This window comes from Neofelis nebulosa, chromosome 5, assembly GCF_028018385.1.
Source record: "Neofelis nebulosa isolate mNeoNeb1 chromosome 5, mNeoNeb1.pri, whole genome shotgun sequence".
Classification (NCBI taxonomy): domain Eukaryota; kingdom Metazoa; phylum Chordata; class Mammalia; order Carnivora; family Felidae; genus Neofelis; species Neofelis nebulosa.
This window is the reverse complement of record NC_080786.1, coordinates 16582096-16609848: the sequence shown is the minus strand read 5'-3', so window position 1 is coordinate 16609848 and position 27753 is coordinate 16582096. Positions and strand designations below refer to the sequence as shown.

The window sequence follows — 27753 nt, the reverse complement described above, 5'->3', positions numbered from 1 at the left end:
GGCAGCAAGGTCTGAGAGGTTTCAGTTCATTCTTGTGGTTGTGAGTTCTAGCTTGTTATTGAAGGGTTACATCCATTTTCCCTTTCAAACTGGCTGCCCTGTGGACTTCAGATTCCAGCAACAGAAGATTGACAGGTGAACATCCAGTTCTCATAATTGTGTAAGGTCAAAATTCTATAACAAGTATCTATGTCTGCATACCTACATCTATTTTAGTGGTTCTCTTTCTCTGAGCCCTGACTGATATATGTGAAGAAAAATGGGAGTTACTGGGAGTAACCTAATCACTCTTTTGGAAACATCACTCGGGCTTTAGAGTGAAGAACAGATTGGAGGGAAGCTTGATTCCTAAAAGAAAATCCAGTCAGAAGGGTATTACAAAACCCAGGTAAGAAAAGATGGTGGCCTGGATGAGGAATCTTATTCCAAGATTATTCCAAAGTTGAATATCGTGTTTTGTTTTTTTAAATCAACTAAGGCATAATTTATATATAATAAAATGCACCTAGTTTAAGTGTACAGTTAAATAAGCTTTGACAAAGATGTACACACAACTCATGTAACTGCCACAATCGAAATACGGAACATTTCCATGACCACAAAAATTCTCTCATTACCCTTGGCAGTCAACTCCCCCCCAGCCACACCCCCGCCCCCCAGCTCCAGACAATCACTGAAGAGCTTTCTGTTACTATAGATAAGGTCTGCCTTTTCTAGAATTTTATATATATGGAATCATACAGAGTATACTTTTAGTATCTGGCTTCTTTCACTCAGTGTTTTTGAGCTTTTTCAATGTTATTGAGTATATCAATAATCCATTCCATCTATTGCTGACTTTTCAAAATTCTTTAGTCAATATAGATATCCTTCACTTTTCCTGTCCCTAATCCCCACTTAACTTGTTATAACATTTTACTTTATCTCACTATTATTTTTAAATGAATATGTATTGCCTTTTGAACAAAAGACATGTTTTTAAAAATATACTGGAACTGTGAGAGCTTTTAAAGCAAAGAATCCTTCCTCTGAAAATCACAAATGTATATAAGGATGTAACAAAGGATATATATACAGATAGCATATATATATATATATATATATATATATATATATATGTATATGTGTGTGTGTATATCTATATATATATACTCCTATTACTGAGAATACTACAAATGTCTAGAAATTTGAGAATTACTTCCTATGGTCTAGTGCCAAGTGTATATAACTATTTTTAGACCCAATTATCCTCTCCCCTCTATCCCACCAGAGTTTTTACAGTTAAAGAAAAAGGTAGAGGAACTTAAGATAATAAAAATAATAACAGTTAGCTTTTATGTTAATTCAGGTCCCCTGAGAAACAGACACTGAGACAGGATTTTCTGTTCAAGAAATTCATTGGGGGAAAGGCCCGTGAAGGACAGAGAAAGAAAGCTGGAGAAAGCAGAGTATCTTGCGACTCAGCCGAGAGTTCCCTCCGTAAGGAATGAAAGAGGGGATTGGTAGAAGGGTCTCAGACTGAAGTATCATTCTAAGAAAGCTTTGGCCAGGCTAATGAAGAGTTGCTGATTAAAATCTCTTGTTAAAGGAGTTCCACAATTCTCAGAACAGGCCTTCATTAGTACCTATACCATGCTTGGTGAGTGGCTGGGAGCTGCCTGGGCACAGCAGGAGATCTGAACTGTATCCTTTAAAAAATGTTTATTAGTTTATTTTTGAGAGAGACAGCGTGCATGAGCAGGGGAGGGCAGAGAAAGAGGGAGAGAGAGAATCTTAAGCACGTTCTGTGCTGTCAGCAGAGCCTGACGAGGGGCTCAATCCCATGAACTGCAAGATCATGCATGACCTGAGCCCAAATCAAGAGTCCGACACCTAACCAGCTGAGCCAACCAGAGGCCCTTGAGCTGTATTTTTAATGGTCAGCAACCTCTACTTCTTACACCAAAGAGATCAACTTCTTCAAGTTCAGGGGGAGGCTCCTCCATGGTTCCTGTGGCCTCTCTTTCTGAGGGAAACCTTTGAAGAGGAAGGTTAGTGGGACAAACAGTAGCTCCTAGTGCTGTGGTAGGTTTCAGGTCCTCATCCTCTCCCTAATCCATTATTCATTCCAAATCCATCCCCCCCCCCCCCCCCCCCCCACACACACACACATACACACTCAGCTGTTATCTTGGCAGGCCTTGCTGGCTCCCCTGGTGCTGTGATTCAAACTTTCACTCCTGACAGCCTGGGGCCTTGGCAATCATACCACACCTTTTTTTCAGACAGCATTTGCTGTTTGTGTCTAGAACACTGGAATCAGGAGGCAAGGAAACACGGGAAGGTGCCCAAGTACACCTCCTAGATTCGACACATATTCTCCCTGTCTTCATCGTAAATCAGCACCACCTTCTTCAGCTGATTAGGATCAAATGCCACAGCCAGTGTGTTGACTTTCTGGGCCCTGGGCACAATGAGTGCAAAGTGTCCTAGTAGTAAGTACACTTTGTCGTTCAATGAGACACTTTCTGTGTTTCCTGGTAAGAGTCTGTATACCCTGTAGAGACCAGAATTTTTAGCACTGAGGAGCTCAGAGTTGCAAGGATGGGAGGCACAAAATTCCCCATTGTGCCTGGGTCGTTGGGAACGATGGTAAGCGGGGCTGCTCCCGTTCCCTCTCCACACACAAAGGTTGTGTTCTCTTTGCTGGGGACTGAGCCCCACATAGAAGTATAGAAGTCTTTCATGTAGGAATATACTGCATCCTGGGGATGGCACCACATTCACGATATTGCCTCTGAGTTGCTGATTCGGGTGTGCCTTGAGAGGGCTGTTCCAGCATTCTCTGAGGCTGGCTGCTTCAGGATGGTATAACATGTAATATAACTCAGGGAGCCCATGCCCATGTCACGGGCTGACTCCCATGGTCAATCTCCTGTGCTGTGCAAGAACACCCTCTGCTTAGTATTGGAGGAGGTCATCATGAGGACAGGTGTGTCACAGAAATAACCAAATTTCCATGTTGATTACACTGTAATAAATCTTATCATATCTTTTTAAGTCTTTTCTCCTTTACAGAATGTTATTGTTTTTACTCTGATGCCTTTGTGAAGGTGTTCATGCAGACAAGGAGCTTCATGGAAAAGACAGACAAATACAGGTTTCTGATAACTAAAGTCATACTACTGAACTGAGTAAGAATTTACAGGACTCTAATGGAAAAACTGATGAGGATGACTGTAATTTTTATGACTTTTTATTGGAAACATTATAGGTTTTTTTTTTTATGTTTTGATTTTCCAGATTTCAGGAAACCTTTTCTGTTTCTTTTTTCTTGAGCTATCAGCAATTTGCCAACATATACCTTTATGAACAAAGATGAAACATTTATCTTTTCCTCCCTACCTGGTCCCTCCAGAATTTGGAAATCTTAGTGAATATTCTTATTTTCATGTTCACATAGTTACTTGCATAAGTTCAATAAGAATCTGTTCTCTTCGTAACAGGCAAGAACTACAGCAAACCAGTAAGCTCAGAGCAATTTGTCTGGTGATCAGTCAGAGCCCTGGCCATTAACCCTTTGTACTGATAGCTGGACAATTCTAGAGGGGGATTAACGTCATGGGTTGAATCTGTGGGAGGCTGAGAGGTAGCTGATCATGCATAAGCCCTTATGACGTGGGGATATACGGAAAGACATTTGGGTTCAGCCTGAGACATTCCTCACTGTCTTCCGCATCCCAGCTCATAAGGCACTGACACCTCCTGGCAATGCGGAGGTTGAGGCCATCACTCTGTACAAGCCCTAGTACTGACCCTTCAGTAGATGCCACTTACTACCTATCCAGGTGGGATGGCATATTGCCAACGATGCCAAATTGCCCTTGAAATACAGTGATTAATGCAATAACATGTCTTATATGTGCTAAACAATGCCCAAGGCAACTGCCAAAGGACCCTGGGGCCATTCACTGGAGTTCCCAACCAATGAGGGATTGGCAAGTTGATTATGTTGGCCCCCTCCCACCAAATGAGAATCCTAAATATGTCTCAGTTTGTGTAGACACGATGTCTGGACTAACCAAGCTTTCCTCTGTCACTGCACAAACCACACTCCCACCATTAGGGGATTAGAGAAACTGAGTACCAGGTAGATACCTTCATCAAATAAACAGTGATCAGGGGTCACATGTCAAATGCCATGATGTACAAACCTGGGCAAAAGAGCATGACATTGAATGGAGGTTCCACCTTTCCTATAACCTGCAAGCAATAGATTAACTTACTAAAGGGTAAAACTAGCTTGCCTGGGTAGACTAAGGTACTACCCCACGTTTTAATACATTTGAATGACCAACCAGTAGCCCCTGTTGCTCCGTATGCCAGACTGGGGACCCTGCTGAGACACCCAACACCATAAAGGTATGGGAAATGTGGGAAACTAGCCCCCTCCCTCCCCAGCTGTCACCGTGGATTTATCTGCTATGCTGCTGAGGACACCAAGCCCCATGATGCCTGGGAAAGGTGTTACCTACTGAATTTCCCACCGGAATGAATGAATAATTACTATGGAATTTCCCACCGGAATGGATGAATAATTACTATGTCCCCCCTGGGTGAGAAGGAACTATATAATCTCCACTGGGATCCACTTGTCCTGCTGCAGGCTGGGCCTTTGGAATGTACTATACCTGGAAAGAAGCATGAACCATTTTAAAAGCAGAGAAGGTAGAGGTTCTGGTCTGGCATGGCCCACTCCCAGTCCATCTCCTCATGTCTGACAGTGCTGCCTCCCCCAGGCAGCATGCATGGTATTACAACCAGGTCAAATTCCTAAAGCTGTCAACCTCACTCTCCTCTAGGCCAGATGGACACATTCTGTTTTCCACTGGTACAATCATTTGGCCATTGTCTTTGTTTCCGCCATTGGCCTGGAGGATGTTATAGCTCACATACAAGGCCTTACTGAATTCATCTAAGAAGTCTTAAATGATGCCAACAAAGCCTGTCCTTATTGAACACTGAATTGTCTCTAATGAGAAAAACTATGGCTTTGAACGTTATTACCACCTCCCGAGGAGGCACCAATGCCGTTAACCTAACAGAATGCCGTGTTCATAGGTGATGACTCTGCTAATACGTTAAGTAGAGTCACATGAAGATACCAGTGAATGTTCTGAAAAAATCTGACACCGTTCCTAGGTTGGTTAATAAACTGGTGGTTTGTGTCATGGCATTCTTGGTGGAAAAAGTCATTCCTTATGTTAGGAATCATTATCTTGTGTTTTCTCTTGCATGTGCCTGTGTTGTTGCCGTACCTGCCTCCAATTTTGCCAGGTAGCTGTAAAGGAGTCACCTCCATCTCAGTGAAACTCCTCGCTCACTGCTGAGGGTCATTTGCAGAAGAGCCAGGGTGGGGGTGCGGGCACATAAGATGGTAAAGGCAGGTCAGGAGGGGTAGGTCATCCAGAGGACACAAACGCCAGTTGACCCTCGGGCTAGATCCCGGGCAATTTAGAAGCTCCCGACTCCCTCCCCTGTCCTTGGAATGTACATTTAGCCCTGTGTTTCTGCAAGAGGAACCAGTTTTAAGGACACAGGCCCCGTGGGAGCAATGTGTTGTTGAGACTAGCTGGGCAGTTACACGGCTGAACCTCATTAAGGCCTCTGAATATACTTTAAAGATTCTGGCAGCGGATGTAAAGATCCACAGGTGCAGAGATCCAGTGGAAACAAGCCTCGTAAAATCCCCTTGCTTGTTAAAGCAGCCACACCTACCAATCTGGAGTGGCCAGCCTATTTCTTGAGTCTTTCCTTGCCCTCCGGGTAAGGGGCTACGTCCAGGTATCGCAGGGAAGCAACAAGTTGGCGAAGCAGCCCTCAGACGCGGTGTTGTATGGGGTGCCAGGCGTGCGGAAGGGGTGTTCCATAAGCCTGCAGATAGTGGTGCTGGCTGACGCTCTCTGGGCAGGAAAGGCACGCCCACACCTGAAATAGGTATCTATACCTATGAGGATGAAACACAGATACTTCTGAGCTGCGTTGGACATTCAGCGGCAGCAGTACGGTAGTTCCCCCTCACCCGCAGTGTGGCGTTCCCCGCGGTTTCAATCACCCGCCGCAACCACCTCCGGAAGCTGGTGATCCTTGGGAAGGATCCTCCGAGGGTCGGTAGGAGCCCAGTGTTACGTCACAAGGCCCGCCCACCACGTTCGCCTTACGTCATCACGTAGGCATTTTGCGTGTGCCGTCATCGCAGGAAGGGTGAGTGAGTACAGCGCCGTGAGGTGTTTTCAAAGAGCACGTTCACATACCTTTTATTACAGTATATTGTCGTATTGTTCCTTATTATTATTCTTAATCTCTCACTGCGCCTAATTTATAAATTAAGCTCTGTTGTAGGTTTGTATGTATAGGAAAATACGTAGTATATACAGAGTTAGGGGGCTCATGGGTGGCCCAGCAGGTTAAACTTCCCGCTCTTCTGTTTCCGATTCTGTGTCTCCCTCTCTCTGACCCTCCCCCGTTCATGCTCTGTCTCTCTCTGTCCCAAAAATTAAAAAAAAAAAAAAAAAAAAAAAAAAAAAGTTGAAGAAAAAAAAAAAAACTTCCCGCTCTTGATGTTGGCTTAGGTCATGATCCCAGGTTGGTGGGGTCTAGCCCTTCATCGTGCTCTCCGCCCACAGCGTGGAGCCTGTTTGGGATTCTCTCGCCCTTTCTCTCCTGCTTGCACGCATTCTCTGTCTCTCTCTCTCTCGAAGTAAATAAACTTAAAAAAAAGAAAGTATATATAGAATTGGTACTATCCTTGGTTTCAGCCATCCTCTGGGGTCTTGGAATGTATCCCCTTGGATAAGGGGGTGATGCTGTAGCTAAACTTATTTAGTAAATGTAGGCAGCAGTAGCTAGATCCATCTTGGTAAGTGGGAGTCCATATTGTTGGGCCCATAGGTAGCCTCCATTTCTGCCACTGTGACTGCTTCATTCATGGTTCTTTCATGCAAGTTCTGAGGTGGCCAATGACAAGACCGATCTCAGCTGGCAGAGTCCTTTTGTCTACTTGGTTGTTCAGTTCCTCTACAGTGGCGGATGCTTTCTGGTGGGTTTAAATATGTGATACAAAAGTCTTTAGTCTTCAACTAAGTGTCCGTATGTCCACCTGCCTGACTCTGCCCCAGATATTCTTTTTTAAAAAATTTTTTAAATATTTATTTATTTTTGACAGAAAGAGAGAGAGAGAGAGAGAGAGAGAATGAGCAGGGGAGAGGCAGGAGAGAGGGGGACACAGAATCTGAAGCAGGCTCCAGGCTCTGAACTGTCAGCACAGAGCCCGATGCGGGACTCAAACTCACGAACCGTGAGATCATGACCTGAGCCCAAGTCGGCCACTTAACCGACTGAGCCACCCAGGTGACCCCCCACCCCCAGATATTCTTATCTTTTATCTTTCTATCTTATTCTTTCCAGACTCCTGACTAAAGTCCAGACCTTTGTCTACTCTCTAAGAATCTTTGTATGTTCTCACTTCTTGGGCCTCTATTGTACAAAAAGTGGATGGCCAGTTGCATTGTTTGCAGCTCTGCCTATTAGAAAGACTTCCCCTCACCAATATCTCTCAAGTCTACTCCTCATTAAAAGATGAAGTGAGATATACCAAAAATTTTCAGTTTGTCTGAAAATTTACTGATTTGGATTGGCCAGTACTAAACCAGAAATGGTTAGGAGCGTTCCACCAAGAGCTCAGGGAGAGACTTCGTAGAGAAAAGGCAGAAGCAGAGTAAGGAAATTATTGATTGGCTGTAGTTTAAATCCTAGTTGGCTGTCTGTGTTTGGTTGTCCTTAGGTTTCTATTTAATAACCTTGAGGCATAGTCAGCCTTAGATCTTGGTTTGTTTACATCAGCTGCCATGATATTGGAGTCACCTCAGTCTACTATCCTTTTCATTTAATTAATTTAACAAGGCAATTGTGACTTTAATGCAGCCATCATCCATTTCAACCTGAACTACTACAAGAGATACTTAGGAGACAGAATCCACAGGATCTGGTAAATGGTTCCCTCCAGATTCTTTGCTTCTGCCTTAATCTTCTGTATTCTCTCTTCCCTCCCAGAATACAAATTTCACTAGAGTAGGAATTTTTGCTGCTTATTTTATCGCTAGAGTTCCTGGTGCCTAGAAGAGTACCTGGCACAAAGTAGGTCCTCAGTAAACGCCGAGTGAACGAATGAGTGAATCTCAGAAAATTGCTCTACCAATCACCTGGCTGCTCAGACCATGAGACTAGTAAGTGTCATCCTTGATTCCACCCCTTTTGCTTTCCCATATCAGTCCTTCAGCAATTCCAGCTGATTATATCCCCCAAATATACCCTGAGTAGTCACTGCTTTTCACTACTGTCACCTCTCCCCCGAACTAGTTAGTACAAGAGCCAACTTTTTGGTCTTCCTGCTTCTGCTCTCCAATGCTTTCCGAACACCATTCACTCTTGTCAAAGCTGCCAAATTGATCTTTATATGATATAGATCAGATCATGTCATTTCTCTGCTGAGAAGCTTCCCATGGCTTTCCATTGGATGTAGGATGCCGTTCAAACACCTTACTGAGGCGTGTGAGTCCCTACATGGTCTGGCCCTGACCTCCGTCTCCAATCTCATCTCATACTACTCGCATTCAAGCCACATTGGTGTTCTTTTTCTTCCTCAAATGCACAAAGCTCACTTCTGCCTTTATGCTTACTCTTCCCTTGTCCTGGAATATTATTTTTTATCTTGTGCAAATTGCCTTCCTCTTGTTATTCAGGTTTCAGTGCAAATACCTCTTCTTGGGAGAGGTCTTCCCTAGCCACCCAGTCGAAAGTAGCCCCCTTAATCCACCTCCATCCCAGAGCCTGGTTGTGGTGGTAGTGTTGTTTCAAATCTCTTGTCGACACCAGAAATGATCTCCTTTTAATGATATATTTTCTGGGCTTTTAACAAATCTGTTAGGATATAAGCTTTCTGGAAAAAGAAATCTCACCAATATTTGGAACAAAAATTTGATCTCTCCCACCCCTGCCAAAAAAAAAAAAAAAAGTTGTATTCCCAGAATACAGCAAACTGTATGGGACACACAGATGTCACACATACGTGTGCACACACAAACACGCCCACCAACACAAACAGAAACATTTTAGTGCCAGCAGTGACTAAAAATTTCTCTGTTTTAGGAAGGTAGTAAGGAAGAGCCATGCAGGCTTAGTCTTAGAAAACCAAAAGAGTTGTTATTAAAGTAAGAGATGCCCATTAAGGGTAAGTACGGGGATGGACCTCATAGCTATAATTAATTAAAACCGTCAGGTTTTTTCTCTGGTTAGTTACTTGAGACTCAGCTTTGATGTTTGGGATCAAATAGAAAGGGTCATGGTTATCTTGGTAGTTTCTTTAGGATTGCTTACAAGAAATGCTATCTTGAACTGTAAGAGACCAAATAAATGTGTTGTCTTGAACAAAAATGCCTTTAACTCAGGGTTCAGCCAATTTTTTCTGTAAAGGGCTGGATAGCAAATCAGCCCTTTTTGGTTTTGTGGGTTATATGGTCTCAGTTACTTCTCAGCTTTCCCCTTATAGTTCAAAGGCAGCCATAGACAATGCATAAAAGAGTGGGTGTGGCAGGATTTGACAGAGAGAGGGGGCAGATTTGGCCAATGGGAAGTATTTTTACAGCTCCTGCTCTAACTCTTCAAGGAAGCACATTCTCTGAAATGTTTAGCCAGCTACTCTTTCTGCATCAGTGAAGTATCCAGACATTTTGCAGTGTAACCATAGAAAACTGGATTTCAGTACACCTGCTGATGCTTATATGCCAGGTGTTGTTTCAGGTGACTTTTTAAATGTCTTCTCATGTACTCCTCGTAAGAATGATGTAATTTTGGTAATATTGTTGTCCTCATTTTATGGATAAGGAATTTGAAATTCAGTGAAGTTAAAAAGCTGGTGCAAAGTCACACAAAGGGTGGCAAAGGAGGGGCTCAAGAATATTTTCTGACCCCAAAGAGCAGCTTCTTAATCTCAAGAATACACCACTTAAAGAGCAAGGGTTGAAGCCCTACTAAGGGAAATCATATAGAAAGGGGTAGAGATAACTCTTTTGGACCTGGTTTTGAGTTGGGAGAAGGTCCAATTCAAAGTTTAAAGAGTGGCTCCTTTTGTTTATTTGGAAAAGAACAAAGATAGGACCTGTTTGGTTTTTGCAGGTGTTGGCAGATTACATTAAAATGTTTAAAGTCTGATAACCAACCCCCAACTTGAAAATCAAAACGATCCTTCTCTAGGTGTGAATATTCTACTCTTTCTAGGTGTAATATTTGTATGTCTTTATTTAGAATTTTTAAATTCATCATAGTGTCTTAAGGGAAGGACCTATGAACTTATAGACAAAACCACTGATGGCATATTTTTCATATGCCACAGATGGTGTGTGATATATGCTTATTTTTAAAAATTAAAGCAGTGTGGAAGAATGTAAGTCAGCCCATTCTCCACACTCCTCACCACTGGCTAATAATATTTTATAACCTCAAAGTAACTGAAATATGTGTTGCCATTTTGGTGTGGCCTAACTTCAGCAAACAGCACATGAGAATTTTCCTTTCACTGCTTAATTCTACCCTAGCCAAGCTCTGTTAACGATGGCCCAGTGGTGAACAACCCACCTGAAGATCTTGCTTTCCAGAGTGGTGTTGTGGGCAGAATAGGAGATTTGGACTCAGTAGAACTAGATTTAAACCACTGTCCCGGGGCCTCAGTTTTCTCATCTGTGAATGGAATCAGTAATACTACCTGTGCAGCAGTGATTTTGAGCCTCAGGTTGGTGAATATACTAAGTGTAATCCTCTGTATAAAAAGGGCTATTAATTAAGAGACAGGTATTCCTTATTAAGGAATTCTCCATGCGCTTTGTTGCTACATCCAGAAAATTTGGTTGCTTTTGGATATTATGATTATTCCTATATTTTAGATCTATATTTATTTATTATGACTGTTATTATAGTGTCATCCTTGAGACCTGTTTTTAAATGGAGAAAAGCTTTGTCAAGGTAAAAAACACCACATCCAGACTTGAGGAATTTTCCCTAAAATAAGCGGTTTGAAGCATAGAAACGTTAACAAAGAAGCTTATGAAATTCCTTGTGAAGAGATGAAAGGTGGCCTCCCTTCACTGGCTCAGGCCCACCCCTTCCTAGCAGCAAGGGGGATTAGATGACCTCTCAAGGTTCCTTGTAGCCTGGGTTTTGTTTTTTGATGTCTATTTAAAGATTATGCTAATACTGCTGATGTGAAATCCTTTGTACACAGTGATGGTTGAAGGTACTGTTTCCTGACCTGAATCTATGCCTGCTTGGTTAAAATTGTATACTTGAGATTAACAGGTCTCAAATGCTCATGTTTTATACAAGCCATTGGGTCTTTTTTCTCCTCAAGAAGGTTTTTTCATTGTTGTGTTTTGGATGAAAGCAAGGGGGAAAGGGTTGATAAAAAATGCCTTCAGATACAGAAGGATTCAAATTATTTTAATAAGTAAGCTTAGTTATCATATTGCAGTTCAGAAAGATGAATGAATAATAATGTAGAATGCAAAGATCCAGGAGGTAATCCTCCCAGACTAGACATTACTGGAGCAGCATATTAACTAGAAAAGAGTCATTGTTAACAGAGAACAGAGGGGAGGATGGGCTGTGGAGCCAGCCTGCCTGGGTCAGATGCTGGTTCTGACCTTTTATGAGCTCTGTGACTTTGACGATTTAGTTCACCTTTTTGTATCTCATGCTCCTCATCTGTAAAATGGGGATAATAATGGTGCCTACTTCTTAAGGTTGTTGTGAGAATTAACTGAGTTAGTACATATAAAGTGGTTAGCACTGTTCTTGGAATATAATGTGTTCAATAATAGCGATTAATTTAAAATCTTAAGTAGTGTTGTGTTTTATTTTGCTTGCTTTTGTTTTGCTTTTTTTTTTTAATTTTATCATGGGAAATAGCAAACATTTAAAAATATGTAGAGAAGTATAATAACCCCCCATGTATTCATCAGTAGTTATCCATTGATGGGCAGTCTTGTTTTACCTAAATGCCCATTCACTTCCCCTCCTCCTACTTGATTATTTTGAAACAGATTTCATACATCATATTATTTCATTTATTAATATTCTGATATGTGTGTCTAACATAGTGGTAGCGAATGATAGCCCCTGTCTGTTTTACAAATAAAGTTTATTTTTGTAATAATTTTTTTTAATGTTTATTATTTATTTTTGAGAGGGAGAGAGACAGAGTGTGAGTGGGGAATGGGCAGAGAGAGAGAGGGAGACACAGAATCTGAAGCAGGCTCCAGGTTCTGAGCTGTCAGCCCAGAGCTGGCTGTGGGTCTCAAACCCACCAACAGTGAGATCATGACCCGAGCCCAAGTCGGATGCTTAACCGACCCCCAAGCCACCCAGGCACCCCTGTTTTACAAATAAAGTGTAATTGGAACGCAGTGAAGGGGCCCAGAATATGCCATTGGGCATAAAAATTATTTTGAGTTGAAGTAATTTAAGAATAGGCTTTTCTTCTGTCAACTCCCTTATCTGCCTAAGAGCAGAGTCTCCCAAAAGAACCGTTGTCATAAATCCCCTCCCCAGGAATTTCAGGACTATGAAAGATTGGCTCTTATCACAAAAAAGTTGGAACCACATCTAAACAGACATTGTCACAAAGCTATCATGTCTGTTACCTATTTTCCTAAGGGCCCATTTATCTTTCCTAAATGTCATTTCGTTTCCCGTAAGTGTCCTTTCCCCGCTCCTTTTCCCTTATTAAGGTGATACATAAGTCCCAAATTCTCACACCTCTTATATATGTAAAGTCTTATGTATGTACATGAGTAAAAATCTGTCTTTCCTAATCCACTTTTCAATCAGTTAACTTCACAGGCCCCCCAACAAGTGAATCTAAGAGGGTAGAGGAAAAGATTTTCTTCCTGAACAACAGTGATTGCCTACTTATTTACTTATTGTGGATGGTTGCTTTTGTACTATAATGGTAGTTGTTGACAGACTGTATGATCCACAAGCTTAAAATATGTACTATCTGACCCTTTATGGAAAATGTTTGTCAACTCCTACTCTAAAAGACAAAGATACTCTCTTTTTCTTTTAAAAACATAAACCATGATCCATTTTCACACCTTAAAGTATTAACAGTAAGGCGTTAATATTATCAAATATTGAATTGGTGGTAAAATTTCCCCAAATATCTCAAAATTTTTAAAATATGGATTTATTAAAAAAGCAGGATCCAAATAAGGTCAACACATTTGGAAGATAAAGCCTTTTTTTTTTTTTTTTTTTTTAGTTTATTTATTTATTTGGAGAGAGAAAGAGAGCCTGAGTAGAGGAGGGGCAGAGAGAGAACCCAAAGCAGAGGCAGGGCTTGAACTCACAAACTGAGAGATCATGATCTGAGCTGAAATCAAGAGTTGGATGCTTAACCAACTGAGCTACCCAAGCGCCCCTGGAAGATAAAGCTCTTAAGACGTTTTCAGTCTAAAGGAGGCAGTCCTTTTTCCTCTCTGTTCCCCTTGGAATTTACCTGTTAAAGAAATAGATCATTTGTCTTACAGAGTTTTATGCATTTGTATTTTGCTGTTCGCAAGTGGTATCATTTAACGTGTTTTTGTATCCTCTATATTGCCTAGAAACTAGTGGTTAGAACTGGAGACTTGACTTGAACCAAGTTCACAAGAGCACACACTCTTCAAGGGTAGTATGTACCTTCACGAGGCAGCACATAATGGCTATCTTTTTGTGATGTTAGCAGACAGGCCAAGTTTTATAGATTGCTAATTCTGAATAAAAATCAGCAGTGGAGGCAATGCTTCTTTGAACAGGGCAAGGCCCACCCACTATAATATTGTGAAACTAATCCTATTTATCTTTACTGATTGGGCATGACGGCAACTGGAAATAAAAGGGGATGAGCACAGCAAGCCTCTGACTTCTACCCGTTGTAATGACCTTAAGATATTATCTGGAATCTGTTTCTTGCCATTTCTCAGGTCCCTGCTACCCTGGTCCATGTCACCATCACCTCCTGTCTACATCACATTTTTAGTGGTTTAAAAAAACTTCTTTAATGTGTCCCTGTTTGTGGACTTGCTTCCCTACAACGTGTTCTTGACCCAGCAGCCAGAATAGCCCTTTTAAAACCCAGGCTATGTCAAATGAAACCTCTCTTCAAACCCGTCCTATTTTACCTGTACTACTTAAAATAAGTATTGAAGTCCTTACAGTGACTTACCATCCTCTAAATCATTTGCACCTACCTCTACTCCAGCCCCAGTGATCTCTTTTCAGACCCATAAATTCACCTGTCCTATCCCTCCACAGGGCCTTTGCAGTGGCTCTTCCCTTTGCCTTTAGTGCTCTTCTCCCAGATACCTACATGACCAATTGTTTCACCTCCTTCAAGTCTTTGCTCAAATGTTACCTTCTCAAGAATCATTCTAGGGGTTCCTGGGTGGCTTGTTTAGTTCAGCATCCTTCTCTTGATTTTGGCTTGGATCATGATCCTGGGGTCATGGGATGGAGCCCTGCATTGGGCTCTGTGCCAAGCGCTGAGCATGGAGCCTGCCTGGGATTCTCTCTCTCTCTTTCTCTTCCTCACTCTCTCTTTCAAAAAAAAAAAAAAAAGAAAAGAAATCATTCTATTTCTAAATAAGTATTTATTTATTTATTTAAAAAATTTTTTTTTTTTTTTTTTTAGCGTTTATTTATTTTTGAGACAGAGAGAGACAGAGCATGAATGGGGGAGGGTCAGAGAGAGAGGGAGACACAGAATCGGAAGCAGGCTCCAGGCTCTGAGCTGTCAGCACAGAGCCCGACGCGGGGCTCGAACTCACGGACCGTGAGATCATGACCTGAGCTGAAGTCGGACGCTTAACTGACCAAGCCACCCAGGCACCCCCTAAATAAGTATTTAAATACTATATTCTTACCATCTCCACACTACTGATCACATTCACCTTGTTCTACTTTTAAGTTTCCAAGGCATTAGTCCCCTTCCAACATACCTTATAATTTATTTATTTGCTTCATCTGTTGCTTAAATATTTGTTCCTGCCAGAAGGTAAGCTTTCTGGTGGTAGGCTTCTTTGTTTTGTTCACTGAAGCATCTCCTGTGCCCAAATCAATGTCTGGCACACGCATAGAAAGTGCCTGAAACGTATTTGCTGAGTGAATGAATGAATTGCTGTCACTTATACCTATAAAGAGAACACAATGAATTCCACAAACCAAAAGACCTCTGACTCACATGGCCACCCTCTGCCAATACTCTTAGATTTTCTTCTCCTGGCAATCAGTCTGCATGCCAGGCACTGTGTTAAATGTTTCCCATGTTTTATGTCATTTAATCCTTCAAACAGCCCTAAGAAAGTAGATGCTACTATTATTTTCATTTCCAGAGGATGAAACTCAGGCCTAGGAAAGTTCAGCCTCTGCTAAACTCAAGCTCACATAGTTGCAGAGCCAGAAGTGGAACTCAAACCCATCAGACCCCTAAATCACTGCTTTTTTAAACCACTAGGCTGATTACTTCCCAATTGGGTGGGATTGCTTTGGGTTGGGTCATTTATGGCAACTTCTCTATTCATTCAACAAATATTTACTGAGCACCAACTATGTGTCAGGTCCTTAGAAGATCTCAGTAAACCAAACAAAAATTCTTGCCCTCACCAAGTTATTGTTGCGTCTACCTCTTTTAAGAGCTATGATTCGGGGCTAATGTAAAGGGGGAATCAGGTAGTCTTCTAGGCAGTATGATCTTAGGGTCATAGAGAAAGCTTCCTCATCTAAAATCACTCTCCTTCATCCCAGTTGGTCATGATATTCTGTCTGAAGTACCTGGATTAACGATACTTTCGGTGAGATTTGAAAGGCCGGCCTTAAAGCACTTTTTTTTTCCCCTGCTTAGATTCGTCTCTACTTTATAGATGAGAAAGCCAAGGCTTAGGATGATTATGAGACATTCTTTTAAAAAAAATTTTTTTTAGCGTTTTATTTATTTTTGAGACAGGGAGACACAGAGCATGAACAGGGGAGGGTCAGAGAGAGGGAGACACAGAATCCGAAACAGGCTCCAAGCCGTCAGCACAGAGCCCGACGCGGGGCTCGAACCCACTGACGGCGAGATCGTGACCTGAGCCAAAGTCGGCCGCTCAACTGACTGAGCCACCCAGGCGCCCCGAGACATCTTAAAGTCAGTTAGGAAATGACAGAGCTGGGATTTCTGGCTTCAAATTTTATGCTCATGATACCATAGCAAACACTGGGGAGAAACATGGTGAGTTAAGTGGGATGTGGGGTAGCCAGAGAGACAAGAGGAAAATAGAGAAGGGTCCCAGGAAGCCCCAATTTGCCCATGTGTTTTCCTGGAGCTGGGTAACAGGGTGAGTCTTTGTAGAACAAGAGGTGCAAGGGCAGGTCAGGGTGCTCATAGGGTAGTTGATCAATGAGAGAACTAGGGAAGGGGTGAGGCCCTACTGGGTGGACACTCTGCTTGGAAATGCCAAGATACTTACTTCAAACTGATTTCCAGAGGGCGCAGCCTTGTGGGAATCAGAGAGGGGAGTAGAGAAAGTCACCCTGATCTGGTCCATGACCCTCCATCTTACCTCGTACGGGATGGCTGGACCCAGCTGGACTCAGGTTGTACCAGATAACTTCGCCTTGGTTTAGATCAGAAATGACTAAAGAGCAAGGATTCTGTTAATTTATATTCTGTTCTTTGTGTCTACACTGGAGAAGGAGTAAAATGTCCTTGAATGTACCAGGTGTCCTAGACCAGGCTTTGGAGTCAAAAAGTTTCTTTCAATTCTGCTTCTGTCATGTGCTATGCAAGTTATTTAAATTCTTTAAGTCCCATTTTTCTTATCTATAAGAAGGAATATTCATTCGTTCATTAAGTATTCATTAGCTTCTATTATATATAAAGAACTATACATAATAAGTATTGGGGATAAGATAATATAACGTTCTTGGCACATAATAGTTGTTCAATAGATAGTAGCTATTGCTATTATTTTTAGTGTGCATAAGGAAATCAGCAGTGAGTCTTTGGAATGGTAGTAGTACAAATATTATATCAGCTAGCCTTTCACCCAGCTAACTAGAGGTCCCCGCCTAGTATCCTTGTGAAGCTTTATCTGCCAGGGGGAACGATTGTTTTCCTCTCTAATTGGAAGTACCACATCTTTCTGCAATGGCTGTGTGACTTCTGACCACCCTGGTCATGTGTATCCCAAAAGGAAATTAAGCTAGCTGCCCTGAGCAACATTGTGTTTCGTGACGGATGGTTGATGTGGATTTGCTAATAGTTTTGATCCGGTGAAGAGTCAGACAGTAGAAAATTAGAAATTTTAATGAAGATTCCCATTAGATGTTCCCCACAAATAATGGAGCTGTAATATTACGTAAGATTCTTGGCAAAGCAATTCTCATTTCCATTCTCACAAGTGATTATTATTTAGTGTTTATATCACTTTGTATTTCTTTTTTTTTTTTTTAAATTTTTTTTTTCAACGTTTTTAATTTATTTTTGGGACAGAGAGAGACAGAGCGTGAATGGGGGAGGGGCAGAGAGAGAGGGAGACACAGAATAGGAAACAGGCTCCAGGCTCCGAGCCATCAGCCCAGAGCCTGACGCGGGGCTCGAACTCACGGACCGCGAGATCGTGACCTGGCTGAAGTCGGACGCTTAACTGACTGCGCCACCCAGGCGCCCCTCACTTTGTATTTCTTAAATGTGTTCAATTATTTTTACATTATTCTTGGGCAAAAAAAAAGCCCCAGAAAACAGAACTCTTTGAAGCATCTTAGCATGTTAATCCCCATTTCACAGATGGCGGAAGGTGGGATAGTTCTTGAGCAAATACCAGTGTATCCTCTTACACTTACAAAAATAATGCAAAGTTCTGGCCCAATGAGTAGCCACAGCCAGCACCTGCTATTAAGCAGTATATTTGCACACACACACATGCACGCATGCACACACACAGTAGAAAAGATGTTCTTGGATCAATGATTGTAATGCTCAGTAAGGAAGGATTCTTTCTGCATGATTTCTCTTCACAAAATTCATGTGTTGAATAAACCTGATTTAAGACAGTGATTCCATCACGTCTTTGCTGGTTTCCTGCCTTCAGAATTCCCAGTCTTCTCCTTGTCTTTTTGTTTACTCTTATAATTCAGCTTATCAATAATTCATTTAATGTTTGCTGTATAACAGCCACCCAATTTCACCTACATACGACGGTAAGCATTTGTTTTTATATCACGCACCTGTGGATTGTCTGGGCTGGTTTGCTCCATGCTGAAAGACAGTGTCTACTCAGGGTGTTTTTCTTGTGGCCAAGTTCTAAATGCAATAATATAAGCATTGTAGAAACACATTTTAAATCTTTGCTGGTGGCACATGTCATTGGCCAGAGCAAGGCATGTGGATCTCCCAAAGTCAAGGGGCGAGGCAATTTACTCCCCCACCAAGAAGCCATAGCAAGGGTTTTGGATGTGTTGGTGGGAGTTGAGAGACAACGAAGTCCTGTAGACACTGGCAGCATCTTCGTCTTCTCCTCTTGAGCTATCTTTTTTCCTACCTTTGCCCTTTGGGGTGTAACCGCATCTGCAAGATTAGGCCACGGTAAGAGAAAGTCTCAGCAAGAACGTGATCCCAAGGACGTGCCAGGTAGAAGTGTTAATACCCAAGAAGGCTATCCAGGGATTTCCTATGAATGTTAGACTGACTGATTAAATACTTTAATAATGTTCTACCCCTCTGTTTAAGCCTTTGCAATGTGATTTTTTTTTTTTAACATTTATTTATTTTTGAGACAGAGAGAGACAGAGCATGAACGGGGGAGGGTCAGAGAGAGGGAGACACAGAATCTGAAACAGGCTCCAGGCTCCGAGCTGTCAGCACAGAGCCCGATGCGGGGCTTGAACTCACTGACCGCGAGATCATGACCTGAGCCGAAGTCGGCCGCTTAACCGACTGAGCCACCCAGGCGCCCCTGCAATGTGATTTTAAAATCTTCTCATCAGAAAACCCTAAGGGACTCTTAAATATAGAGAATAAACTGAGGGTTGACGGAAGGGGTGGGTGGGAGATAGGCTAAATGGGTGATGAGCATTAACGAAGGCACTTGGGATGAACACTGAGTGTTACATGTAAGTGATCAATCACTCAATTCCACTCCTGAAGTCAGTATTACACTGTATGTTAACTAACATGAATTTAAATAATAAAATCTTCTCATCAAAGGTAGAATTCACTTTCCTACACCTTGAATCGGGGCTGACTGGTCACTTGCTCTGGCTAATGGCATGCGGTGGACCTGGCAGGATGTCCATTCCAAGCCTAGTCACTAAAGGGTTTTGCATGCTTCGGTTCTCTCCTTGCTACTGCCCTAAGAGTAAGCCCAGGCCAGCTTACTGATAGGTAAAACCACAGGCAGGAGAGTTGACACCTCCAAGTTGTCCTGCTAGAGCCACTGCTAAAGCACAAGCTTCAAGCACAAGCAGCCTGCCAGCTGACTGCAGACACAGAGATGGGTTCAAGTTGGCTAACTGCCTGGACGACCTGTACGTGTGTAAGGTGTAATACATGGCTGCTGTTGTGAGCTACCGTTTTGGTAGCTCGTTAGGCAGAGGTGGTAACTTAAACACTCTGACACTCTGCATCTTGGGCGCCTGGTATCGCACAGTGTCATTTTCCTAGATCTGACATATTCTTGAGGCAGACCAGAGGTGATAACATATTCATCGAAGCCTTTTCCTATTCCCCAAACCTGTGTCTCCATAGTCTCATGAGATTCTGGTGGGTGAGGGATACACAAACCCAGTGACTTTTCCATAGTGAGCATGTGTAGTGGGTAGCTATTTATTTTTATTTTTAAGTTTATTTATTTTGAGAGAGAGAGAGAGAGAGAGAGACAGAGAGAGACAGAGAGAGAGAGAGAAATGTGAGCCGGGGAGGGGCAGAGAGAATCCCAAGCAGGTTCTGCCCTGTCAGCTTGGGCCCCCACGTGGGGCTCGACCTCACGAACCGTGGAATCATGACCTGAGCCGAAATCAAGAGCCGGACGCTCAACCAACTGAGCCACCCAGGCACCCCTGGGTAGTCATTTCTTTAGGAAGATTATAGGATACTAATTGATTTTGGAGAATGTATTACTGATATGATGAAAAGGAAAGCAAAGCACACAATGTTTTCTGTTCAAGCTGACAGATGCATTCCAATTTCTATAACAACGGTAATTAATTTTAGCTGGGTAGAAAATCCATTTTCTTTGAGGAATCAGTGAACTACAGAGAAATTTGTCAGTAACCATTGTTTGGAATTTTAGTCTGCATGTAAGAGGCACAATAATTTTACAATGACAGCTAATATACAGGGAAACCAACCCAAGATAGAGAAAGCTATTTGGCACTATTGTATGTTTCTGGAAATACGTGATAATGGGATTGAAATCAAATCAAAAGGTAAGAGGCATGATATCAGAGCTCTACTTTTTTTTCTTCCCTATTTTATCAGCACTGAAATGCAATATAAAAAGAGAAATGTAAAGAGATAAGTGTGGTGACTTACAGTTGAAATTTTTACAATTATCGAACATATTGAAGGGCATGATCTTTGGGGTTGGAGGCAAACATCATTTTATGAAAGTGTCAGGGAAATGCTCCATTTCTGCAGTTAATCTATAATTCCCCTGTAAATTTTCTGTGGCTTAATGTTTTGTTATCAATATTTTTCTGCTCATAAATGAACTCTAATAGACTTACTTTCACAGTTGTAGACATGTGTCACATACTGATTTTTCATGGGGCATTATTGTAGTTGAACTATGGTGGTGGTTTTAATTAGTCTATAGTTTATTAGAGCAGTGGGAAACGTGCCACAGATGAAATCTGTATAAACTAAGAGATACAACAGAATATTTCATATTGTTTTTGTATGCACTGATAAACCTATTAATGTACTTGGAAAACGTTTCTCAAGCATGGTGGTGGATTGCCATTCTTCATGGACATTCACCTCCTGCCCCTGCTGGAGGGCAGAGATGTTCTTTTTTGTTGTGATATCATGGTCCAGTGTGTATAAACACCGAACAAGTGCATCAGTCTTTCTGGGGTGCCCAGGGGGTCAGCTTCCAGCAAGCCTCTTTGTAGAAGCAGTGGGACATGAAGGATTCAGGCCTTTTTGGCCTATAGATGCTTACTTGTCAGTTTTCCTAATATAAAGTCTTGCCTTAAAGTGTTTCAAGTGATATTTTGTAATTCTTAACTGAACCTTGGAGCTTGACAGGGGGTTGATCACACAGGGACTGAACTTGCATGATGACTTTGTTCTAAATGAATCATTAAGGGGAGAAAATTAATATTTCTACTAAGAATATTTGGGTTTTGTTCTTTCCTCTATGGCCAGCACTGGGAATAGTATCTGACATATAGTAGGAGCTCAGGAAATATCTGTTCAGTGAATAAAAAGAAATTTGAAGAAGAAAGACCAAGAGGTCTGGGTGAATTCTCATACCAGCTGAAGAAACCTTAAACAGTTATCTCTTCCTTATGTTCCCTGCCAGGAGACTACTGCTTCAGGATAAAAGGGTTCCATATCAATTATGAAGATAAATGGGCTTTGTGCTTCCTGTCACTTTTTATTTACATGAATCCTGGTCTTCCCTGTCCTTTTAGTCTCATGACAAATTCAACCTCAACTCCAACATGTTCTTTTATGATTACTTCTCTTTCATGATCTTCCCTTTATCTAAACACATGAGATCAGATGTGCCTGTGGGACCTTAGTAAGTTTCATGTGCCTGTTGTGCCTAGGAATCTTGTTCAAATGCAGATTCTGATTCAGAAAGTCTGGAATGAGGTCCAAGATTCTGAATTTCCATCAGACTCCCAGATGATGGCAATGCTACTGGTCCATGGACCACATGTGGAAAACAAAAGAGGTAGATGATTGATACTGAAGGAACAACATTTAAATAATAGGCAAAGGGGAAAAAACTGCAAAGAAATTGTCAGAAACCAGAACAGGAAGAATTAGAAGTTATTGGTGTCATGGAGTCAGGTGTGGAAAGATTTTCAATACACCAGATGTGCTCAACTTGGGTCAAATGTTGCTGAGAAACAATAACATAAAGATAGAACATGCTGTGTTGGATTTTCCAGGAGGAGGTATCTGATGATCTTAGGACAGTTTTAATGGAGTAAGGAGGCTAGATTGCTACAAAAGGATGCAGAGAAAGCAAGCAGCAGCAATAATTGCTTTTATATAATTTCAATACAATAGAAGTTTGAACTTTAGATGCTGAAGAGAAAGAGGAAGCAGAGAAGAGAGGTTGAATATGCAAGGGGTGGTGTAATTGATAGAGAAAAAGCCCTGACAAAGGTGGGAGGTGACTGCAATTAGATTTAGATGAGAGGCCAAAAGAGATTGATAAAGATTGAAGCCTGAGCTTTGAAGGAGGAAAACAGGTGTCAGGAAATGAAGGAGACTTTCATTCCTCTATGAAGATTGGAGTTGCCCATAGAGGAATGACAGAAGAAGGTGGTATTTAAAGGCAGTGGACTGAAGGAAAATGGTAAAAGTGTGAAATAGTTTTTGAGGACAATGGCAAAGGGAAATGATCAGGGGCAGGATTTTTTTTTAACGGTAATACTGAGTTTCCAGCTGCGGTTTGAAGCCTTGAATTTGTAATGATACCAACACTCAGCATTATATGGTTTTTCTCCAAGAGAGAGCTCAACAACCTGGGGGCAGGTGCAGAATAGATGACTCGTGGTTGTGTTTTTGCTCTTGGCACTTATGGGGGTGTACCACTCCCACATGTAATCTTTGAATTTGCCATTTAAAATATCAAAGATGGAGAGGCACCTGGGTGGCTCAGTCGGTAAAGCGTCTGACTCTTGATTTTGGCTCAGGTCATGATCTCACGGTTCATGGGATCTGGTACCATGTCAAACTCTGTACTGACAGTGCGGAGCCTGCTTGGGATTCTCTCTCTCCCTCTCTCTCTCTGCCCCTCCTCCATCTCTCGAAATAAATAAATAAACATTTAAAAATATATCAAAGATTGAATTTTTATTTATCATATTGGTAAGTGAGTCTTTGGATTAGAGGAAATCACCTTGATTCCCAGATCCAAGGGATAATAGGGAGCTGCCACCTAAAATTATAAACCTGGATATTTTATTCTCTAGACCTTACTATGCAATATAGTAGCCACTAGCCACATGTGGCCTTTGAGCACTTGAAATATGGTTAGTCTGAATTGAGATAAGCTGTAAGTTTAAAATAGACATGGGAGGGGCGCCTGGGTGGCGCAGTCGGTTAAGCGTCCGACTTCAGCCAGGTCACGATCTCGCGGTCCGTGAGTTCGAGCCCCGCGTCGGGCTCTGGGCCGATGGCTCGGAGCCTGGAGCCTGTTTCCGATTCTGTGTCTCCCTCTCTCTCTGCCCCTCCCCCGTTCATGCTCTGTCTCTCTCTGTCCCAAAAATAAATAAAAAAAAAAATAAAAAATAAAAAAATAAAATAGACATGGGATTTCAAAACTTATTACTAAAAAAAAGAATATTTCACTAATAATTTTCAAATATCAATTATATGTTAAAATGATAAGATTTGGGCTATATATTGTTAAAATTATTTTCGCCTTTAATTTTACTTTCTGAAATATATCTACTAATTTAAAATTACATAGGGGTCTCACGTGATATTTCTGTTGGATAGTGCTGCTCTAGATTCTTCTTTGGATTGACTAACCTTTACTCTCAATTACTGTCTGTTTCTGCTTGTTATGTTAATCAGTGTTCTAATGGTGTAGCTAATCCAAGTCTTTCCTAAATTCTACCTGCATTCAGACGACAGCTTACTTTACCACCCACCTTTTGCTTGCTATCATCTGGAGGAACAATTGAGTCACGTCCTTGGGTTAACCAGTGATTTTTTTTGCCAGAAGTTATTTGGATTGGCAACCTGCCGGTTATTGGCAATCCCAGGATTGCCCCAAACAATGAAACTAGTTATTCAGTTCTATGTGCTGAGCTGATTCTCTCTGATGGAGATGAACTTTTCTTAACATTCATATAGTAAATCCAGAGTAGGATTCTGATTGGCCCTTCTTGGGTCACATGCACGTTACCAAACACTGGGGTCAGGAGGGTGTTGCACTTCACTGATTTTGTTTATGAGGCCTAAGCCTGTGACTAGTGGGGAAAGTTTGTTGCCAGAAAAAGGAGAGAGGAAAGTGTATATGTCTAGTAGATAAAATAGTAGTTACTACTATCTGCTGTGATTAACAAGCCTCTCACTTAAGGCAGGTTGAGCTGCGCCTCTGCTTGTTTGAGTTGAAGCTGCCTGGAGTTTACCCACACAAATATGTGCAACTAAGAATACCAAATCATCCTAAATCATAGACTAGGCAACCTGAAAGTAAAACACTTACGCTTTTCCTCCATTTACTCTTCTAAAGTCTGTTCTTTAGTATTTGCATGGTTTCATTTGGCAAAGGCATATAGAGTACTTAGCTGTAAATGCTGAGTAATTATATGCTGTTGTAAGTGACTGAGCCATTATCTACAGTAAGTGTGCAACCTGTCATAGGAAAAACAGCCTTTGGATTTATCCTGTAATTAGTCCATATTGCTATAATTATGTTCCAGAAAAATGTCTCTTGCCCACTTTAAACATATATACATATATATATGTATACATACATATGTATACATATATATATTTTTTATATACATATGTGTATGTATATGTGTGTATATATATATATACATATATATATATATGTATATATATATATATATATATATATATATATATTTTTTTTTTTTTTAAGTAGGCTTCATGCCCAGTGCAGAACCTAATGTGGGCTTGAACTCATGACCCTGAGATCGAGACCTGAGCTGAGACCAAGAGATGGACACTTAACCAACTGAGCCACTCAGGCACCCCTAAGCATATTTTAAGAAGACTAAAAGTCATATTGTTTAAACTCATGTTATAGTATTTTTGTGGGGAGAAAAGCACAATTCTTGGAGTTGGTCAAATGAGGCTTGGGAGTTCTTTTTGATAAAAAGATAACCTAGAGATATAAGAAATTTAATTGCTTCTGTTTGTCAGCAGATTTTGATTTTGTTTTTATGGTATGCTTTTCTTTACCTGTTGATTTTGAGATTTGAGGACATGATCTGTCAACAGTCATTGAAAAATATGAGGATACCTTTAGTTTCAACTTGCAATTAATTTTTATAGCTGTTTACTGTCCTCAGTGGTTCCCCATTCATTATACCATCCCTGTTCAGTAAGGTTATGATAGGTAGAGAAACAGAGAATCAGAGATATTGAGAAGTTTTTCTAAGGTTATGTAGACAGTAAGTGGCAGAGCTGGGACTTAAACCTACACCTTCTGCATCAAATAGTATGCCTTTGGCTACATATGACAGTATATTTGGCTAATAGTGGTGTAAACAAAGAAGACATTTAATAATCTTACATTAAAAGAAGACTGGAAACAAATGGCTCCAGGTTAGTTCAAGGAGCTAGACTGATGTCTCTGATTCTCTTGACCTTTCCCTCTAGGCCACACTATGATTACAGGAGCGCCAAACATCACATCTTCACAGAACAGAATCAATCTAAGGCAGAAAGAGAAAAATAGGAGACCTCTTTCTCTCTCTCCATCTTTCCCTCTGCCTTTTCTTTTTTTCTCCTCTGTCCTCCTTTCCTGTCTATTTCTCTCATTCTGTTTCTCTCTCTCCCCCTTCCCCTTTCTTTCTTGATTTTGTCCACCTTTCTCTCTTTTTTCTTCTTCTCTTACATTCTTTCTTTCTTCCTCTCTTTAGTTAGGAGATACATCTTTCCAAGAAATAATTCTCCAGACATTTCTTCATATATCTCATTGGCTAGAACTTGGTTATATTTTTAACCCCAGTAACAAGAGAGGCAGGCAAAGGAAATATCTGGAACTTTTAGTCTCTATCCCTGGAGGCAGATTTTGCTATAAAAGATGATAGCGTTGCAAAGTGTTTTGGTAACCGACAGTGTCTACTACGTCTCTGTACTCCAAGTCCAGTGCTCTTTTAATCTTATCTCATCGGATGTATTTTTATTGCTTAGAAATAGAAATAGCATTAGAATTTTTTCACTTATTTAGAAGCCATTTATTGGCACATTACTAGACGATGTGGTATGGATTCTGGGGCTGCAAAAATTAATAGATACTCTTCTTGTCTTTAAGGAATATATGATCAATGAAGGAATGTAATGAATGAAAATGCTTTAAACGTAAATCAACGTGTAAATGCAGTTGTACTGAAAATACGAACTATAGGAGTTTGGAGTAACAACAGTTGGAAGGCAGCAAATATTGCCTTCAATTGGTTTTTAGTATTCAAGAACTAAAGTGAATGTATCACCAACTCGGTATCCTACTAGGAAATCTGGCTGCAATTTGGCATTTGGTAATGCTGCAAAGTTCTTGCAGTGCTTATTAACATACAGATGGAATCCCTATTTTTGGTGGAAAGTGGAGGGCAATGAGTTGAAAATGTGGCAGCTGAATTTGTGTGCACAGTCACACTAAGCTCAGGCCAAGTTGTATACATTGAATTCTTTCGACAAACCATTCTCAGGAGCTTTAAGTAGTCTTGGTGAATAGTCACATTGGGATATTGGCCAGTTTTGGATCACCATACTAGGCTTACTACTTAATACCACTCTTTTTGTTATTTTTCTTTAGTATACATTCTATTTGGTGCCCTGTAGCCAGAATGCTTCAATTGGGGCATAAAGTTGCCTATTGACCGTCCATAGATTTTGCACTTGATCTTAGCCAAAAGGCCGAGAAGCGATATGACCGTCCATAGATTTTGGAGCAAAGTTTCAAGTTGGTAGAAGCATGGGCCTGGAACACCTGTGTGGTCATTTCAGGCCAGCGATGCTAACATGAGTGTCCAATAGATGAGATGGATCTTCTCTATGAAATGTAGCTTTGATACTTAGGTAATTTTATTTTTATTTTATTTATTTTTTATTTATTTATTTTTTTAAACGTTTATTTATTTTTGAGACAGAGAGAGACAGAGCATGAACGGGGGAGGGTCAGAGAGAGGGAGACACAGAATCTGAAACAGGCTCCAGGCTCTGAGCCATCAGCCCAGAGCCCGACGCGGGGCTCGAACTCACATACCGTGAGATCGTGACCTGAGCCGAAGTCGGACGCCCAACCGACTGAGCCACCCAGGCGCCCCGATACTTAGGTAATTTTAGAGTTAGACATTCTTCATAGCATTTTGTACTTAGAGAGTATTCTTCAGAATATGAAACTTATGGCTCTTTGACAGTAGATTCTTTGTCATGTACATTAAAAAAGCCTCCCAAAGCCTTTGATACAGTACATTATATACAGTAGGAATTCAGTAAGTGATTATTTTATTAAATGAGTGATTATTTCTTAGAGGATTCCAGCATATTATTGAAAATAGTTTCTTTTTTTTTTTTTTTTTTTTTTTTAAATTTTTTTTTTTTCAACATTTTTTTTTTTATTTATTTTTGGGACAGAGAGAGACAGAGCATGAACGGGGGAGGGGCAGAGAGAGAGGGAGACACAGAATCGGAAACAGGCTCCAGGCTCCGAGCCATCAGCCCAGAGCCTGACGCGGGGCTCGAACTCACGGACC

At 41.2% G+C, this 27753-nt stretch overlaps 1 long non-coding RNA gene across 2 annotated transcripts in view; it reads left to right on the top strand.

Moving 5' to 3' along the window:
* The first annotated feature begins 6160 nt into the window (after positions 1–6160).
* The window catches only part of LOC131511730 (uncharacterized), a 356942-nt gene continuing 335349 nt past the window's right edge, over positions 6161–27753 (top strand). Inside the window, exon 1 of one of the 2 annotated variants that reach the window (XR_009261695.1) lies at positions 6161–6243. This is a non-coding gene — a long non-coding RNA (uncharacterized LOC131511730). The remainder of the gene's footprint in view (positions 6244–27753) is intronic. The other variant, XR_009261694.1, reaches the window with a different exon arrangement.